The 17,452-nt window shown below is 44.7% G+C and overlaps 1 long non-coding RNA gene across 1 annotated transcript; it reads right to left on the reverse strand.

Moving 5' to 3' along the window:
• Positions 1-242: 242 nt before the first annotated feature.
• LOC132209466 (uncharacterized) lies at positions 243-15,220 on the reverse strand. The gene is made up of 3 exons (XR_009445550.1): positions 15,196-15,220; positions 427-547; positions 243-311 (listed from the first exon to the last, which is right to left on the reverse strand). It is a non-coding gene; the product is annotated as an uncharacterized LOC132209466 (long non-coding RNA).
• Positions 15,221-17,452: the final 2,232 nt, after the last annotated feature.

Genomic DNA, 17,452 nt, shown 5'->3' on the forward strand with positions numbered 1-17,452 from the left:
GAAGAGAAGTTGGAAGACATAATAGGAGGGAAAATCGTGCTCCTTTTCATTATGCCATCTCAACATCCCAACTCGATTATCCAGAGATACACAGAAGGCAGATTCTGTACGTAGAGACAGAATGTAAAAGTCAATCAGAGATGTCAAAAAAGTGCTAACGCGATGGGATTGCTTTGTGTTCAGGAGGTGAAAAGCTCTCTCACCTGAGTCACCTTCACATCAGTTGCTGAGGACTGAATAAGAGAAAAGGTGTTTCACCAGAGCTCACAAGCCTCGCTTTCCTATTCCTCCTTGTTTCGCTCTCCTTGATCCTTTGTGAAAGAATGAAAAGAAAATGGAAACAATATTATTTAGTAGCCTGGCTTGTCCTTTTTGCAAACATTAGAAATCAAAAACGACAATATCACGTTGCGAGGTTGTTCAAACCTTGGTGCAGGTCTGAGCAGCTATCTGCCTTGTCTTTCTCCTTAAGCGTCAATTTTCCTGCACAGCTTTCCAATCGTGGACACGAACAAATGTCAGATTGGCAGCCAGCTGATTCAGAAACCTGTGTGGGAAACGAGGAAAAGCAACTCAATAAATTTTACGATATTTCATGGTGCTTATTTAGAGACGCACGTTTGTGAACACATTGACCGTTAGTAAAAGGTGATCAGAGACGTCGGAGATGTTAACAGCATGTGATTGTTTTTCATTCAAGAAGTGAAAAGCCCTCGTGCCTGAGTCACCATCGCTTCACATCCTGCTGCATGATTAAGGTACAAGTTGCTTCACTTTAACTTCATGTGGCACACTTTTCTATCTCTCCTTGCTTAGACTTTCTTGCTCCTCTTTGATATAAAGAAAAGATTGGATACAATATCAATTGGTAGCCTGTCTTGTCATTTCCTCAGTTTCAATACGAGCATGTTGTTGACTTGAGACCACACGTAAATGCTAATGACTCTACGAGAGCATGAGTCATGAGGTTCATCTGAGCTTGTAAATCCCTTCACTCCTGTTGTTGGCTGAATGAGCCGCTATTGTGTCCACTGCTAAGAAATGCAAACACATTTCTCTACTCCGAAAGGTGACTGAAGGCTTCTGGTTTCAATTCATGCACTTTGAGACACGGCAGAGCAGAACTAGGACGTTCAGAGACTACCTTGAGATGCATTTGACAGAGAGGAATATGCGGTGCACTGCGACACCCGCAAATCAAGCTTTTCCTTGACTTTGAGCTGGAACGCTTTCACACAAAAAGCAAAGGTGACACTACACTGCTCCAGAATGAATTAGGGCACGCTAAATGCACACGTGAAAGGGAGCATTTCAGCACATTCATGGCCAGGAATGAGAGAAATTTAACAAGGATTCATACCACATTGAAATAGAATTATCCTCCTTTCCACAACAAAAGCAGAAATGGCCAACTTCATTCAAAGAAATGTTGGCTGACAAGAACGCTCACTTCATGTCCATCCAGAAACCTATCACTGTAAAAGGGCAACAGCACTGTTTCTGCCCAGCTTCGAATCGGGGACCTTTCACTGGGTAAAGCGAATGTGGTAACCACTACACTACAGAAACACAGCCACTACTCTGCCCTGCGCACTGACCTTCCTACAGCATTAAAATGTGCAGCAGTTCAACACTAAACCTCTCTGTTTCAAATAGATCGATGCAGCCCAGCGTTATTGGCATTATCGAAAAATAAAAGATATCATGTCAACCCGCCCAGAAAATATTCACGTGGACTTTGCCAGGGTTGCAGGTTTCGGACTGTATGGCGAGACTGAATAGGTTTAAGGCAGTTTTCCCTGGAGTGCCGGAGGTTGAGGGACGACCTGGCGGAAGTTGATATAATCATCACGAATCTATACAGGGTGAGGAGTCAAGGTCTTTATCGCATGGTGGGTGAGTCCAAACCTGGAGGGTGTGTAATTAAAGTGAGGGGTAGGAATTTAAAAGCGACCTGAGGGCCATTTCTTTTATTGCCCTGAAGTGGTGCAAGTATGTGTTGAACTGCCAGATGAAGTGGTGCAGCCTGGTAAATGTACAACATTTCCAAGGCATATCGAATGTGTGAGTGAATCGGAAGGGTTTAGAGGGATATGGGCCAAATGCTGGCAAATGGGATTGTGTTAATGTGGGACATCTGGTCGACATTGGTGAGTAGACCAAAGGTTGAGTGTCTGCTCTTTCCATTTCCACAACAAAATTGATAACCACTGGCACAATGGAAGCTCTGTGCTCTCTTGCATCGTACATTGATTGGAAACAAAATGCTTCCTACTATTGCTTTCTACTGATCGCAGCTCATCGCCATCCAGCTTCAGCAGAACAGACAAACAACATGACAGGGTACCAGCATAACGGCAGTGGTGGGAATTGAACCCACGCCTCCGAGGAGACTGGATCTGAATCCAGCTCCTGAGACTGCTTGGCCACACAGCCACTGACAGGTGCGCTGCAAACATGATTCTTTCTGATGTTGCTACTGCAAGACAACATAAGCAAAGGCACAGGGAAAGGCTTGAACCATCCCTGTCTTGTTCATCCATTTTCTTAGCTGCCGGGCAGTGCCCAACTCAAACATTATTTTCCCACGAGATGCTGATAGCCGCTCGATCAATTCAAAAATCAACTGAAAGCAGAGCACGTCATGTGAGACTCAGTCAGGCGACAAATGTAATGTGCCTGGGAGAAAGTATATTCGGTTATGCTTGGATAAAGTAAACATGAACTGCATGGCATTTCCAGCATTTAGATTTTCACTCTGGTGAACGATTCCGCCCTTTGCTCAAAACAGGACAACTTTCACGTTAACATGTAGCGTGAGAAACACCAGACTACTGGGAAAATGCACCAACCTGAGCAGGTCGTGCACCAGATGATACCGTGCAACATATGTAGACTTACCTTCGACGACGTTTTGCAGTGTAAGTGGCTCAAAGATAACCCTCTGTCTGAAAAACTGAGCAAGCATTAGAATTCGAGAACGACAAATCACATTGGGAGGTTGATCGAACCTCGGTGCAGCTACGAGCTGTCACCTTCCTTACCTTTCTCCTTACTCCAACATTTTCCAATCGTGGACATGAACAAATCTCAGGTAGCAGCCAGCTGATTTGCAAGCTGGCATTGGAGACGTGAAAAAGCAACTCAGTAAAATTTACGAAATTCCACGGTGCTTATTTAGAGATGCACAAAAGGCAGTTTCTGAACACATTTCTGAATGTAAAAGGCGATCAGAGATGTCAAATAAATGCTAACAGCATGCGATTGCTTTTTGTTCAAGAAGCGAAAAGCTGTCGCTCCTGAGTACCATCACTTCACATCCTGCTGACTGATTAAGATAGGGTTAGGGTTAGGGTTGGTGATCATGTTCTCTTGTTGTTAGTTTCCTTCCTGTTTGTCCGATGTAGTGTTTCTCACAGTCTCTGCAGGGGATCTTGCAGATGACATTGGTCCTGTCCATGGTCGGGATTGGATCTTTAGTTCTGGTGAGCACTTGTCGTAGGGTTGATGTGGGTTTGTGTGCCACCCTGATGCCGAGTGGTCGAGAAGTCTTGTGGTGAGTTCTGACATGTTCCTGATGTAAGGAAGTGTGATGTGTGTGTCGGGGCATGTAGAATCTTTCTGATGCTGTTCCTGGAGACATCTCCTGACACAGATCTTTGGATATCCATTATCGTTGAACAACTGGCTACAAAAAGACATGGCCAATGCTCACTCATCTTAATCCACACGGAGAAGGAGTACCACCACTTCGACTGGGACAGCACCAAATTCCTGGGACAGGCAAGCCAGAGGCAAACATGAGAATTCCTGGAAGCATGGCACTCCACGAAGCAGGCGATGAATAAACACATTGAACTCGATCCCAAATACATTCCACTATGGAGGAAACCCACAAGTGAGGCAATCCATCACAACGAACCCCAGAGTTTAAAAACCAGGCGGGAAAGCACTCTGATGCTTCATCAGAAGCTGCACTGAGGATCTTACCAAGCATGGTAACGAAACGTCTGCGGAACAACAAACCACCTCAGCGAGCCATCCAACCTCAACATAGTCATCATTAGATTTTTAATTCTAGATATCTTTTTAGAATTGGAATGTCACCACCTGCTGTGTCAGGATTTTCAGTGAGTCGATTACAACCAGGGAAAAAAAACACAGATACAAACACATATGGAGACACATGTCAACATGACCATTGTATCATTTGAAACTCAAGAGGGAGAGACAGAGAGAAAACAGGGAAGTGAGTTAACCCCGTTTCAATGGATTCACCCCCAAAACAACAGAAAGCCCACTGGAAAGAACCACAGGCACAAACACACAGCCACAGAGACTCACACTAATGCACACACTCAGCTTACAGTTTTGTTTCACATCAGTCTAGCTTGCACACAGTGGGAGTTCAACAGTGACACACTAATACAGAGACAGAAACACACAGACACATATGTACACACACGTATGTACACAAAGGCATATAGACACACATTGAGACAGAAGCACACAGACACAGAGCCACACACTGAGACAAACATGTGCATACAGACAGTGACACACATACGCACACATATAAATGCTGAAACACAGAGGGAGAAAGGGATGGAACGAGTTGGAGAGAGAGTGTCAAAGGTTCTTTCTAGTTCGGAAGAATCTTGGTTTGAGTTGCCTGGGCCTGAATGCACATAATATTCGCAGACAGTTCAATGATTGGAGAATATTTCCTTGTAGCTAATGTTCCTATTGACGATCCGGAGATGTGTGACAAAGGAAACAGTGAATTTTTTAACTGACAACCTTTATTGGTTAAAAGCTGAGCATCTTGATTGGTTGTGACACAGAGACTGATGTGAAACAAAACTGTAAGCTCTCTTAAACCCAGGTGTGAGCCAGTTCAAATTTCAGATTGCAACAACTAAAATACCAATGTTCCTCTGCCAGTTTATCATGGAGACACAGGCCCGCAGTCAATGCAAGTACACCCATGCCACCAGGAACTGGCCGTGTGTGCTGATACATACAAACTGATTCTGCAGTCTCTCTCCAATTTACTCAGTTTAAATTCAAGCTGACTATGATTCATTTCAGGATAACAATGGGCTGAATGAAGTCTTTGCTGTAATCAAGCTGTGATTTCATGGGAACATTATAGATTTAGGCATTGATTGAATGGATCAAGAGATGAGATTAAAACTCAAGGCGGGTAGTGCTCCAATTAAATGGTTTTGACATCGCTTTTCATCATTTCGGAGTTTAATCAAGGGCCCACTGAAATCATTATCTCGCTTCATGGATACTGAAATTTAATTGAGAAGGAAAAAGAATGCCTCGATCTTGTTTAGTTTGTTGATTTTGTAACCACATGTAATGATTGTGGTTGGCCATCCAAATGTTTCCCGACACAGGGCAGTCTGACCCTCAGGGAGGTTTCTTTAATAAACTGTTCCCGGGGGCTTCCAGCTGCACCATGACGTCATACACCATGAGCGGCGACAGCCTTCAACTACTGTGATGCAACAATGATGCTGGCTCCCGGAATATAATGATTTGTCGTGGGTCACGTGGCGCTGAATCATTCAATGAAATGTAATTACATCCCCAGGTATTCACGTTTCTACATTACAATCTCAGGCACTTCCATCTCTGACTTCAAGTTAAGCAATTCTTGGGATTCCATATTTCTATTAAGGATATTCATGATGCTACTTCCTGGTGAAATTGGAGAAATATTGTGTTTTGGTGGCTGAATTTACTGAACAATGTTCGGTAAGAGGGTCGGGAATCTCGTCAGTTGTTTCTATTTTCCCTCAGATCCTTTTCCTCTGCTTGCATTTTAAGGCGGGTCGATAATAACGATGTACATACAGAATCAAATTCCCCAGTGCCCTACAAGTTCAGAGCAGGACACAGGCAGGGCTCCGCACACAAATCACATTAAGTTTACACCACTCATTTGCAGGCCAGCTTCCCTGGAACATATGCTAGGATGGAGGCTTTTGGCGACGGAGTGTATGGATCTCAAACTCGTTTCTGATTATTTTTCAAGTTTGCCATGGGAACAATGTTTCACGGCTGTGGTGTGCCATTGTTTGGGTAAATTCTCACTTCCTCTCATGTGTAAAGTAAAACGCAAACTGCTCACCATGCGGTTTACACACACAGCTGCCTCCCTCTGGGTAGCTGCTTCATTCAGCCGGTGATAGCACAATGTTAAATATATTACACTGATCTTTTATTACTTAAGCTATAGACACGCCATTTTATGTTTCAATTCATCAGGATTTTCCAGCTTCTCCTGTTGTGGCAGAGTGGCATTGAATTCAGAAAGAGATGTTTCCAATCAACAGCAAATCCCTTCCTCTTACTAGACGCAGGAACAGTGATCTCTATGCAACAGCAAGGGCACATCCACAACCTCTCTTCACATTAACGGTAAGCCTGAATTTTATAATCTGTGTCGAGAGCAGGGAGTCAGAAAGAAGATGTGCTTGAGATTGAACAGTAATCCCATGAGCAACGTGGAATGTACTCCGCTCTGAGGGTATCCCAACTTGACCGGGACTGCTCCTAACTTGGCCAAAAGGGCTGTTTGGTCTTGGGGTATGATTCTCACTTTGAGGGCTGTACAGCCCGTAAAAAATCTGAGAGATCACGTGTTTAAATACCAAACAAGCCCTGATTAGTTGTCTTTGCTTTGCCAATTCACCCATCAACTTTCTGGAAAAAAAACGTTTTCAATGACGTTGAAACTCATTAGTTGCAGTGTGTTGGGTGCTCAGGCCACTCTGCAGTAACTCCCCATAAGTGCCTACAGCAGCATCCTCGCTTTGACACGGGGTCTTGTTTTATTTTTCAATTCATCAGGATTTTCCAGCTCTTCCTGCTGTGGCAGAGTGACATTGAATTCAGAAAGAGATATTTCCAATCAACAGCAAATCCTTTCCTCTTACTGGATGCAGGATGAAGAAAATCATGTTTATTCAAGCTTTCTGCTTCTAAAATTTAGCATCCTTACGTGGGGCTGCAAAACTGACCTGGGTTAGGTGCCAAGTTAAACTGATGTGACTCCCGGTGTGCAAAGGACAACACACAAATGAGAGTTATTGTATCATTGATTGTATACCAGGATAAACAGGGAAAACCAGTCTTGAGCACCCAAATTGAACCTTTCTCCAGTTGGCCTAAGTCAGCTCTCACGAACCACTATCACCATTCACTTTTCCTAATGTCCCTGCTGTTCTTGTTGCAAACTGACTGCACGTCACACAATTGCAGCTGACATTGCTGGTGTGGAACTGTAACTGTGGTGAAGTGATTCTGACTAGTTCACAACATTATTCTGTTTCTAAAGATCAGTCTTTTTTTAACTATAAATGTTAACCATTAGCAGGCCATGGTAGTGAAGGTTCTGAAACCTTATTACGAGACTACCAGTGAAAATCTGTTTAAAAACCAAAAGAACTGCGGATGCTGTAAATTGGGAACATAAACAGAAGTTGCTGGAAAAGCTCAGCAGGTCTGGTGGCAGCTGTGAAGAAAAACAGAGTTAATGTTTCAGGTCGATGACCCCTCCTTTCCGTTCTGAGGAAAGATCTCTGTTTATATCAACTTGGGCACTGTCTGATTCAGCCTTGCTTTCTCCCATCTTCCTGCACATAATACCTACAGCTCTGTTTCGATTTTGTTATTTCTTGATTTAAAGTATACAGGCTATCCCATTATCTATTACATTGTAATTTGTTATACGTGAGACCCTCCGACTATTGTCAGGCTAGTGGCTGAATAGCTCAGCGGTTAGAGCACTGGCCTTGTAAACCAGCAGTCATGAGTTTGCATCTCACTGGGGCCTTAGGCAATTTTTGTACACCTGCTGTTTCCAAGATCCAAAGGAGCACTTTAAACATCATCTGAAATTATGAAAATATCATTTCTTCTACAGGCCTGAAATGTGCTTTAAATGCCACACTCCTGTTTATCTTTCCAGGAATTTGAGGAACACCATTCGGAAGGACAGGAAGCAGCTGATATGATCAATGTTTGGATGGAAGAGTGAGGTGAGGCCATATAGACTACAGAGTGACAGGAGAAGAACTCAGGCCAAGGGGCGTGACTGAGTTCTTCCTTTATTTGCTGTAAGCAGACTCTAGTTTTGAAGTCTGGAATGGGACAAGATAAGCCAAGTGGGTGAAATCCGACTTTCTGCGGTTTGATCTTTCCAGGAGCCTTGGTCACTCTTGGTAGAATGTGCCCATGTTTGTTTCCTTCTGGAGGTAAGGTTAAGTTTCCCGAGGGAGCATGAAACAGTTTTCCCATCTCAAACTTTCCTCCCATTTGTTGTGTTGATTGAGATTAAAACATTTCGGTGAAATTATCATTGAAATGATTACTTGAAACGTCACAGCACACAAGACTACAGGCCAAGTCCTGGAAACTGGGATGATGCTCCTCTTTCCATGCTTTAAAACTCAATGTTTTGATCATCTTTGAGGAGAAATTGATGTCCAGTTAAAAAAAGGCAGGAGCTGAGTCATTAAGAAACTATAGTACTTCTGTCCTCATCCCTGGTGGGCCTACTGTCTAGGATTCAGTGCTTTCACTGTTCACATCCGCAAAATCACAGCAAAAGCACAGCAGCTCTGACAGCAATCTTTTCTATGTCTCCGATCAGAGAATGTCCCTAAGAACACCAGACTCAATGTCCCAGCCTCTAAAAGAAGTCGAATTATAGTACTTCTGTCCTCATCCCTGGTGGGCCTACTGTCTAGGATTCAGTGCTTTCACTGTTCACGTACGCAAAATCACAACAAAAGCACAGCAGCTCTGACAGCAATCTTTTCTATGTCTCGGATCAGAGAATGTCCCTGAGAACACCAGACTCAATGTCCCAGCCTCTAAAAGAAGTCGAAGGTGTCTTGGCAGTCTCTGCTCAGTCGGACATCTGATTCAGTGAATCAGAGGAGAATATCCTTTTACCCAAATTCACCAATCAATGAAATTCATTTGTAAATCCACGCAGGATATTTTCATTTCAGTTCGATGTTTTAGCAATGAAGCAGCCTGCTGTTAGGATAAGAAACTGAGGGTAATGCTGGTTTGTCCAAAATTATCCCACAGCGGGTGGCAGGGATACATTTGAATGTTTCTCTCAATTCAGGGGCCAGTGAGAAAAGGTGCCATTCCACTGACTGTATCAATCACTTCAATTTGTAAATAATTGAAATGTTCATTAAGAAGTGTCAAGCAGCAGAATGAGTTGTATTGTTGTTTGTCTTTGTGTTGTAGAAGCTGGGGGACGGACAATTAGAATTGGCCCCAAGTTGTCATCCTCAGAGTAGAGGACAGGAATGAAACTGAGTTGAGGAGTTGGGTACAAGTCACTCTGTCCTTACTTCCACCTCTGGGTTACCCACTCCAAACTGGTCTTGGTACATTTCACCTTTCTCCCTTGCTCCCTCTCCCTCCCACATTCACACTGTCCCTCTTCCTGTTTTTGCCTCCTGTTCATATCTCAAGGGCAGTATCGATTGGGCAAAACTGCTCTGTGTCTCTAAAGACATTCTTTGAAAAATGAAACAACTGTGCAACCTGACATACCTTCTTCAGAAAAATATGTACCACTTGTGTAGTGAAGTTAGAAGGCCACCAGGCGGTGGCATTGTACGAGAGAGACAGTCTGAGCCTTTGACTCATCGGTTTCTAATTCATTTAAACTTCTCCCCTGAGTCTCATTGCAGCCAGATATAGACACGCAGATACAAATATGCACACGGACACATATGGAGATATACATCAAGCTGACCATTGTATCACTTCAAACGCAAGAGGGTCAGACAGAAAGTTGGGTGGGGTATAATTCAATTTCTATGGATTTGCCTCCAAAACAACAGAAGCCCCAAGGCACAAACATAATAGTACACACACTAGATGTGCACTATCTCACACACAAACAGAAAAACACAGCTACAAATACACAGATAGTTCAACTGAGATAGAAACACACACTCAGTTACAGAGATGCACACAGACTCTCTCTCTCTCTCTCACACACACATAAACAGAGAGACACCGTGGCACACATCCAGAGACAAGCATAAACACAGACACACACTGACATGTAAGCATACAGACACTGACAGACATTAACACAGAAATATACATGCATATGTGCAGACTCTAACTTAACATACATACATACACACAGAAACACAACACACTCATACAGACTGTGTGCAGTAACTGACACTGCTCCGAATTTAACCATCATTAACAGAGCTAGAACATAGAAGCGTAGAGCAATGTATAGGTCCTTCAGCCCACGATGCTGTGCCGAACTTTTACCCTAAACCTAAGGTCTATCTGGCCTCCACCCCTACCTTATGCTATCATACATATGCCTATTTAATAGCAGCTTAAATGCCCCAAAGAGGCCGACTCCACTACCCTCTCTAGCAATGCATTCCAGACCCCGGCCACTCTGAGTAAAGAACCTACCTGTGACGTCTCCCCTATATCTACCTCCACTCGATTTAAAACTATGTCCCCTCATAATAGCTCCCTCCAACCGCGGAAAAAGTCTCTGGCTGTCCACTCTATCTATACTTCTGATCATTTTGTAAACCTCTCACACTTCATCATTCTAAAGAGAAAAGCCCTAGCTCTCTCAAATTTTCCTCCCTCGTACAGCCTTCCTTCCATTCCAGGCAACATCCTGGTAAATCTCCTCTGCACCTTTGCCAATGCCTCCACATCTTTCCTGTAATGAGGCAAACACAACTGGACACAATATTCCACTTGTGGCCGAACCTGGCTTTTGTATAGCTGGAGCATAACTTCACGGCTCTTGAAATCAATCCCTCTATTAATGAAAGCTACCACACCATACGCCTTCTTAACAACTCAATCCACCAGCTTTCAGGGAACTTTGGACATGAACCCCAAGATCCCCATGCTCCTCCCAACTGCCAAGGATTTTTCCATTAACACTGTATTCTGCTTTCAAGTTTGTCCTTCCAAAATGAATCTCCTCACACTTTTCAAGGTTAAACTCCATTCGTCACTTGTCTGCCCCGCTCTGCAACCTATCAATGTCCCTTTGTAACCTAGAACAGCCCTTTGCACTATTCATAACTCAACCCACCTTTGTATCATCCATGAACTTGCCAATCCACCCTTCCACTCCTACATCAAAATCATTTACAAAATCTACAAATAGGAAGAGGACCCAAGACACATCCTTGTGGTACATCAGTCGTAACTGAACAACATGTTGACTATTTTCCATCCACTACCACCCTTTTTCTTCTCAGGGTCAGCCAATTCTGAATCCAATCTGCCATATTTTCCCTACCCACGCCTCCTTACTTTCTGCATGAGCCTACCATGGGGAACCTCAACGAACGCCTTACGTAAATCCATGTATACCACATCCATTGCTCTACCTTCATCCATGTGTTTGGCCACATCTTCAAAGAATTCAATAACGTTTGTGAGGCCTGATCTATCTCTCACAAATCCATGCTGCTTGCGTCAATCAGATAATTCCCAGCTTTTACTGATGAACTATCAATGGGAAAGTGGGACAGTTCGATGAAGTACCTCATTCTATTGTCAGGAATGAGGTGACAGTGTTTGATAAACTTAGGATTATTTGTACAATGAACAAACTTCCACTTGTGCAACAGATCCATGTAATCCCCTGATGTTCACCTGTGAAATAGATTGATATTCATTCCAGAAACTAATTAAAAGTAATCCCCCGTCTTTGATGGTTACCCACAGCTTGACTCATACCTTGCGTTAGTCTGTGTGAAAATACTGTGTTCACCTGCAGGATCAATTTGTGTTATGGCTGCAGAAGGCTCAGTTCCCTTGTCTGGATAAAAGTGTTTTATACCCGTTTTGAAACTGCAGCCTTGTCTCTGTGTGGGTTTTAGGTCTGGGGCCAATGTGTGTGTGTGTGTGCGCGTGAGTGAGAGAGAGTTTGTGAGAGTGCGGGTTGGGGGGAGGGGTGCAAGGGAGGGACAATCATGAGACATTGGACTGAACTTCTGAGTTGCTGCTTTATTTCCCCCTCCTCCTCCACACCCCTCCCCCCACCTCTAACCTCACAAAGAAGCTTCTTGGTTTGCTCTATATCTGGAGGATGTGTGTACCAGGTACAGACAGCTCGGAACTGATTGGGTAGCTGGGATTTGGGAGGAGAGAGGGGTTTGAATGACATAACTTGGGGTTTATAAAATTGGTTATGACAGCCATACTTATCTTGTTCATGTGGATGAAGCCAGGAGGTGAGCCTCAGAGTTATTCTTACTGTGCCAGTGTGAGTACAGCTGGAATCTCAATGCCAGCTTTGGACCTGTACCACCCTCTTCCAGAAGCAGCCCTGGTGAGTATTGGCTCCTCAGACTCTGTATCTTTCCTGAATTCCTGGCTGTATCTCACTGACTTCTCCTCTTCTTGCCTCTCTTTTTCTCTGTTTTCTCGCTTTGCATCCCTGTTTTTCTCTCCAAGCCTCTCCTTTTGTCTCCCTTTGCTTTATCTCTGTCAGTCTCTTTCTCGCTCACATTCTACTCTTGTCTCTCTTTGTTTCATTCTCTCTCTCCCTCTTTGTGTTTCTGTCTCTTTCTTTCAAAGTCTCTCCTCTTGTCTCCCTTTTGGTCTTTCTCAGTCCTTGTCTCTTTCTCTCACCTGAATCTCTGTCTCTCTCACAGTCTAGTTTAGATCATTTTGTTTCATTCTCTCTCTCTGTCTCTCACGAGCAACAACTCTTTGCCCCCCACCACTCTCTCTTTGTTCCCTCCCCTATCATTCTCTCTCTCTCTGTCTTTTCCCTCCATATTTCTCTCTCCTTTCCCTCCATTTTTCTCTATTTCATCTCCTGGTGTCTTGTTGCACTGCCGCTTTCTTTCCTTCACCACTCCAAAAATTTTGTTTCCATTCAAAATTGCCAAATTCCAACCCCTCCCCTCCACAAATGTGACTGCCCCTACAAATTTGACCCTAGAATTTTGTTATTTCATTTGAGACTCATATACCTCTCTCATTTCACATTCTTCTTCCTCAATTTTCTGCCTACAATATAACCGCCAAGTTTCGCTGCCGCCCAGTTTTGTCCCTCTCTTTACCTCCCAGAGGAATGTCAAACTTTTGTCCCACCCTTACAGTATTGTATCCCCATCCCAAATCCTTGTGCTGGTGAATGCAATATTGCACCCCCCCCCCAATACCAATATTTTGTGGGCCTACCGACCAAGTATTGTCCCCACAATTATGGTATTTCCCAATTGCAGTTCCCCAAAAGTTTGTTCTCCATCGCAATTTTGCAAACTCCCCACTAAGTCATCTCAAATATTGCCTCCCACAAATTTGCGCACCTGTTTAAATATTTCCCCCGTGACTTTTACCCCGATGAAAATGTTCAGCCTCACAGTTTCTGATTGCTGCCAGTGTAGCTACACCCTCTTTCTTCATTCCTCTGTGATGCCTCCACTGTGTATAGATAGCCCACTGTATCTCCCTCCATGTGCAAAACCCAAATATCACCTCACCCTCACTGGATCCCTGACTGCACCCCAGAGATACTCTGGCCTGTTCATTGACTGCCTTACTGCAAAGCAAGATCCCATTTCGCAGGCTCACCCCAAGCCCGACTACCACTCACTTTAGCCAAAGTGTAATGGTGCAACATGTAGGCACTGCAAAGACCAGGAAGATCCCCTGGCATTTCGCATGAAGAACAGAGAAGGACAGAGATGGAGATGGAGAGAGAGAGCGAGAGAGAGAGAGAGAGCGAGATCCCATTGAAAACAAGGAAAAAGAGAAAGAGGAGAGAGACACAGAGATAGGAGAAAGATAGAAATCCCATGGACAGGACGAGAAAGGACAGATATAGAGAGTGGGACAGACAGAAGGGACAGTGAAAAATCGAGAGAGAGAAGAGCAGAAAGAGAGATACCATTCAGAACGAGTGACAGAGATGGGGGGGAGGGTGGTATGGGGATGCAGACAAAATGACCCTCAGGAAGGAACATCAAGATCACACAGGACAATGAGAGAGAGAAAGAGAGAGGAGTGTTGAGGAGAGGTGAATGGGTAAACTTGGAAATCAGCAAGACTGAACAATGAAATGGTTCTTGAAAAACCTGGGAAGGGGACAAGACATTTGGAGGGAGGAATATGAAGGGATGTGGGAGAGTGAACAGGGGTGGATGTGAAGAATGATGGGGAGACAAGGATTTATAGAAAACTGTGGGAAGGACAGGAAGGCGAGAATATGGAGGCAAAGAGAGTGGAAGGCAGTGACATCAGACTTAGCAGCAGCCCCCTTTTTCCACTTTCTCTCCCCCACACCTCCAGCCCAGAGCTCATCCCCTTGTTTTACAAATCTCAGGGACAGCCTGAACCCCATAATTATTTTCCCCTGTGAGCATACAAGTGTGCAAATGAATGACAAGGAGACAGGCTGGTTTATTATCATGCTCTCATTTCTCTCTTTCTCTTTGGTTCCAGCTCTGTCCGAAGCTTCCTCACGGCAGAACAATTTAATTCTCCCAATCAGTGCTTCGTCCCAAATTTCAGCTCCCGAATCTAATCACCTCAGGGGCGAGGTTGGAAAGACAGACAAGAAATGAAAACAAAAAACCTACACCCATCACCTAAAACACAGCAAAATCACACCAATCTCTGCCCGAGCTTCCATAATCTGACCCTTTCCCCCAATTGCCCTACGACCTCCAGAACAGCCCATCATCTTCAAGAGGGAACAGGAAGAGGCTCAAACCACCTCAGTGTTTCTGTTTAAAGTGAGGACAGAGAGATATTTACTCCAGATGATGAGGCTCCCCTCCACCGGACATCCCCAACTACACGACCCCGAACATCTCCACTGCCAGAGAATGTGTCCACCACTGTATGTGTATAAGCTTCAGTCTCTCAGTAATCTCCTCTGGTGGAAGAGAAGGAAATTGATCCATCAAAGCCAAAGTTTTGAAACAAAAATGAAGAGAAACGTATGAGATTCCATCACAGGCTGACTTTCGAAATTTCCCCAATTTATCAGCACTTTCCCTGATTTTAAACCCCGAGAATAGGAACAAATTTGACTTCGGTTCAGGGGAGAAATGCTTTCTGACTGCATCCAGTGTTTACTTTCTGAGAGGCTGGACAATTAATCACTGATGGGGAGTCACTCACCGGAGCCTGCGTCTCTCTCTTTGTCGCTCCAGATGAGTTTCTGACGCCCTGCGGTAAAAAAACAATAAAAAGACCAAAGACCGTCCCACTCCCATTCAGCAGGCATAGACCCCATGACCACTACTTCCAGGATTGGGGCTGTTTCTACATGACATATTAATGATGAACTGATACACTTACTTTTCTCTCTCTCTCTGTCACTGTCTCTATCACTGTCAGTCTTCCCTCCCTCTCTCTGTCCCAATCCACCTCTCTATCTCTGTGCAACTTTGTCCTACTCTTGAGAATTGATCAAACTCTCCCTCTCTCTCTCTGTCACTTTTCTGTCTGTGGCTGTCCCTCTGTCTCTCTCCCTCTCTGCCCCATCCACCTCTCCATCTCTGCTCTGTTTTCTGTTGCTCAACAATCGCTCTCTCTCTCTCTCTCTTCCTCTCTGCCTGTCTCTGCCCCATCTCACTCTCTCTCACTCCTCTGTCCCTCTATCTTCTTCTCTTTGACGCCATCGACCTCTCCGTTCAGCTTTCCTTGCTCTTGACAATCGGTATTTATTTCTCTCTCTCTCAGTCTCCATTTCCTCTGTTTTGATTGAAACACTCCTGCCTTACATTTTCCACAAGTTGCAATCTCCCCGCCGTGTCTCCTTGACGTTTGCGACACCAATATCGCATTTTGAAGGGTGAGGCGATGACAAGAGGTGGGAGTGATCGGAGTTGAGGGTAAAGGAGGGACGATGCATTTCACCCACTAAAAGCTGTCAGCAGTGTCCGCTCAGGGCCCTGTAGACAGACACACAACACGTTTGAGGCTGTTCCGCAGACCAAGGGGATGCACAGCAAGATTCCACAGGCAGCCACTTAATGTACCTCGAAGGGATTCCCTCAAAACTTTGTTGGAGCCAACCACACCCTGCCCCCACAAACTGAAGGACTGACTGCGGAATGAAGGACATTCTGCACAGCAGCATCCCAACAGCTTTCCCCAGGTTCCCCATACTGAAGAGACTAAAGGTTTCCATATCCTTCACCGGCCAAGATCAGAAGCGCCGACACACCCACCTCATCTGAATTTGGAAATGGTGGACCCCTGCTCCTGTAGAGGAAAAGGCTGCAGGTTGTCCCCACACAGCAAGATTGCAACGTGAAAACAGGATTCCCCCACTGAGTCCACCAGCAACTACTAAACACCCCATTTTAACTTAGACCTTAGCTCAGACTGAACACTGGAGTTAATCCCTCACCCCCTTTTCCTCAGAACCTATATCTATGTCCCTCAGCCCTGTCCCTCTTTCAGCTGTCTCCAATTTCCCTCCATACCACCATCTTGGCCCCTACACTCTCCACCGTGCCGGTTCCCACAAGCAGCAAAACAATAGTCACTTGTTGATGAGAGAGGATTAATTTCACACCAAACATTGGCCGTGAGGGAGTGTGGGTGTCAGGCCGTGCAGTTTCGGCCCCTTTGAAATATTGATCCCCCTCCTTATCTCCAATCCAGAGCCTGCGCTGACCTCCCCATTCCCTCAACGCTCAACACCAGAGAGAGGAATGAAGTCCCAGTCAATGGAAACAATTCGCTCCATTTACTCACAAACTTCACACAGACCAACCGGGGGTGGTAGGAGGGAATGGCATATAGAGGGGGTGGGATCCCACTCCCTTCCGATATCCTGGCACACCCATCCCACCCACCTCCCCATTAAAATGACAACAAGTCACAGCAGAATTTCTTCCAGATTTTCCAAGATAAAATACAGGGAAGTAACCAGCTGGATGGAGAAACAGGGGAATCCAGCCTTTCCCTCCCCTTCCCCATTGCCCTCAGATCACCACATTCAAGTGGAGCCCGCACCTTTTTTTATCCCTCGCCTGAAGTTCAGATACGACTCTCCTCGATGATTCACAAAGCTTTCAATTGTATCAGTCCTGTCCTTGTTTGTTTTACCAAAACACAGTACCGTGTATTTATTCAAATTTAGACTCCATCTGCCACTCCTGAGCCCATTGACCCAATTGAACAAGCTCTCTTTGTAATCTTAAATATCTTCATTGGCCACCATACCAGAAATTTGGGAATCACTCACAAACTTACTAACCATGCCTTCTATAGTCCCATCTGAATCATTTACACAAATGACAAACGAAAGTGGACCCAGCAGAAGACCCTGTTGAACAGGTGTCCATTCTGAAAAGCAACATCCAGCACCAGTTTGTCTCTTGCCATTAACAAACTCTGTATCCAATTAGCAAGCTCATCCTGA

Source organism: Stegostoma tigrinum, unplaced genomic scaffold (genome assembly GCF_030684315.1).
Source record: "Stegostoma tigrinum isolate sSteTig4 unplaced genomic scaffold, sSteTig4.hap1 scaffold_98, whole genome shotgun sequence".
NCBI lineage: Eukaryota > Metazoa > Chordata > Chondrichthyes > Orectolobiformes > Stegostomatidae > Stegostoma > Stegostoma tigrinum.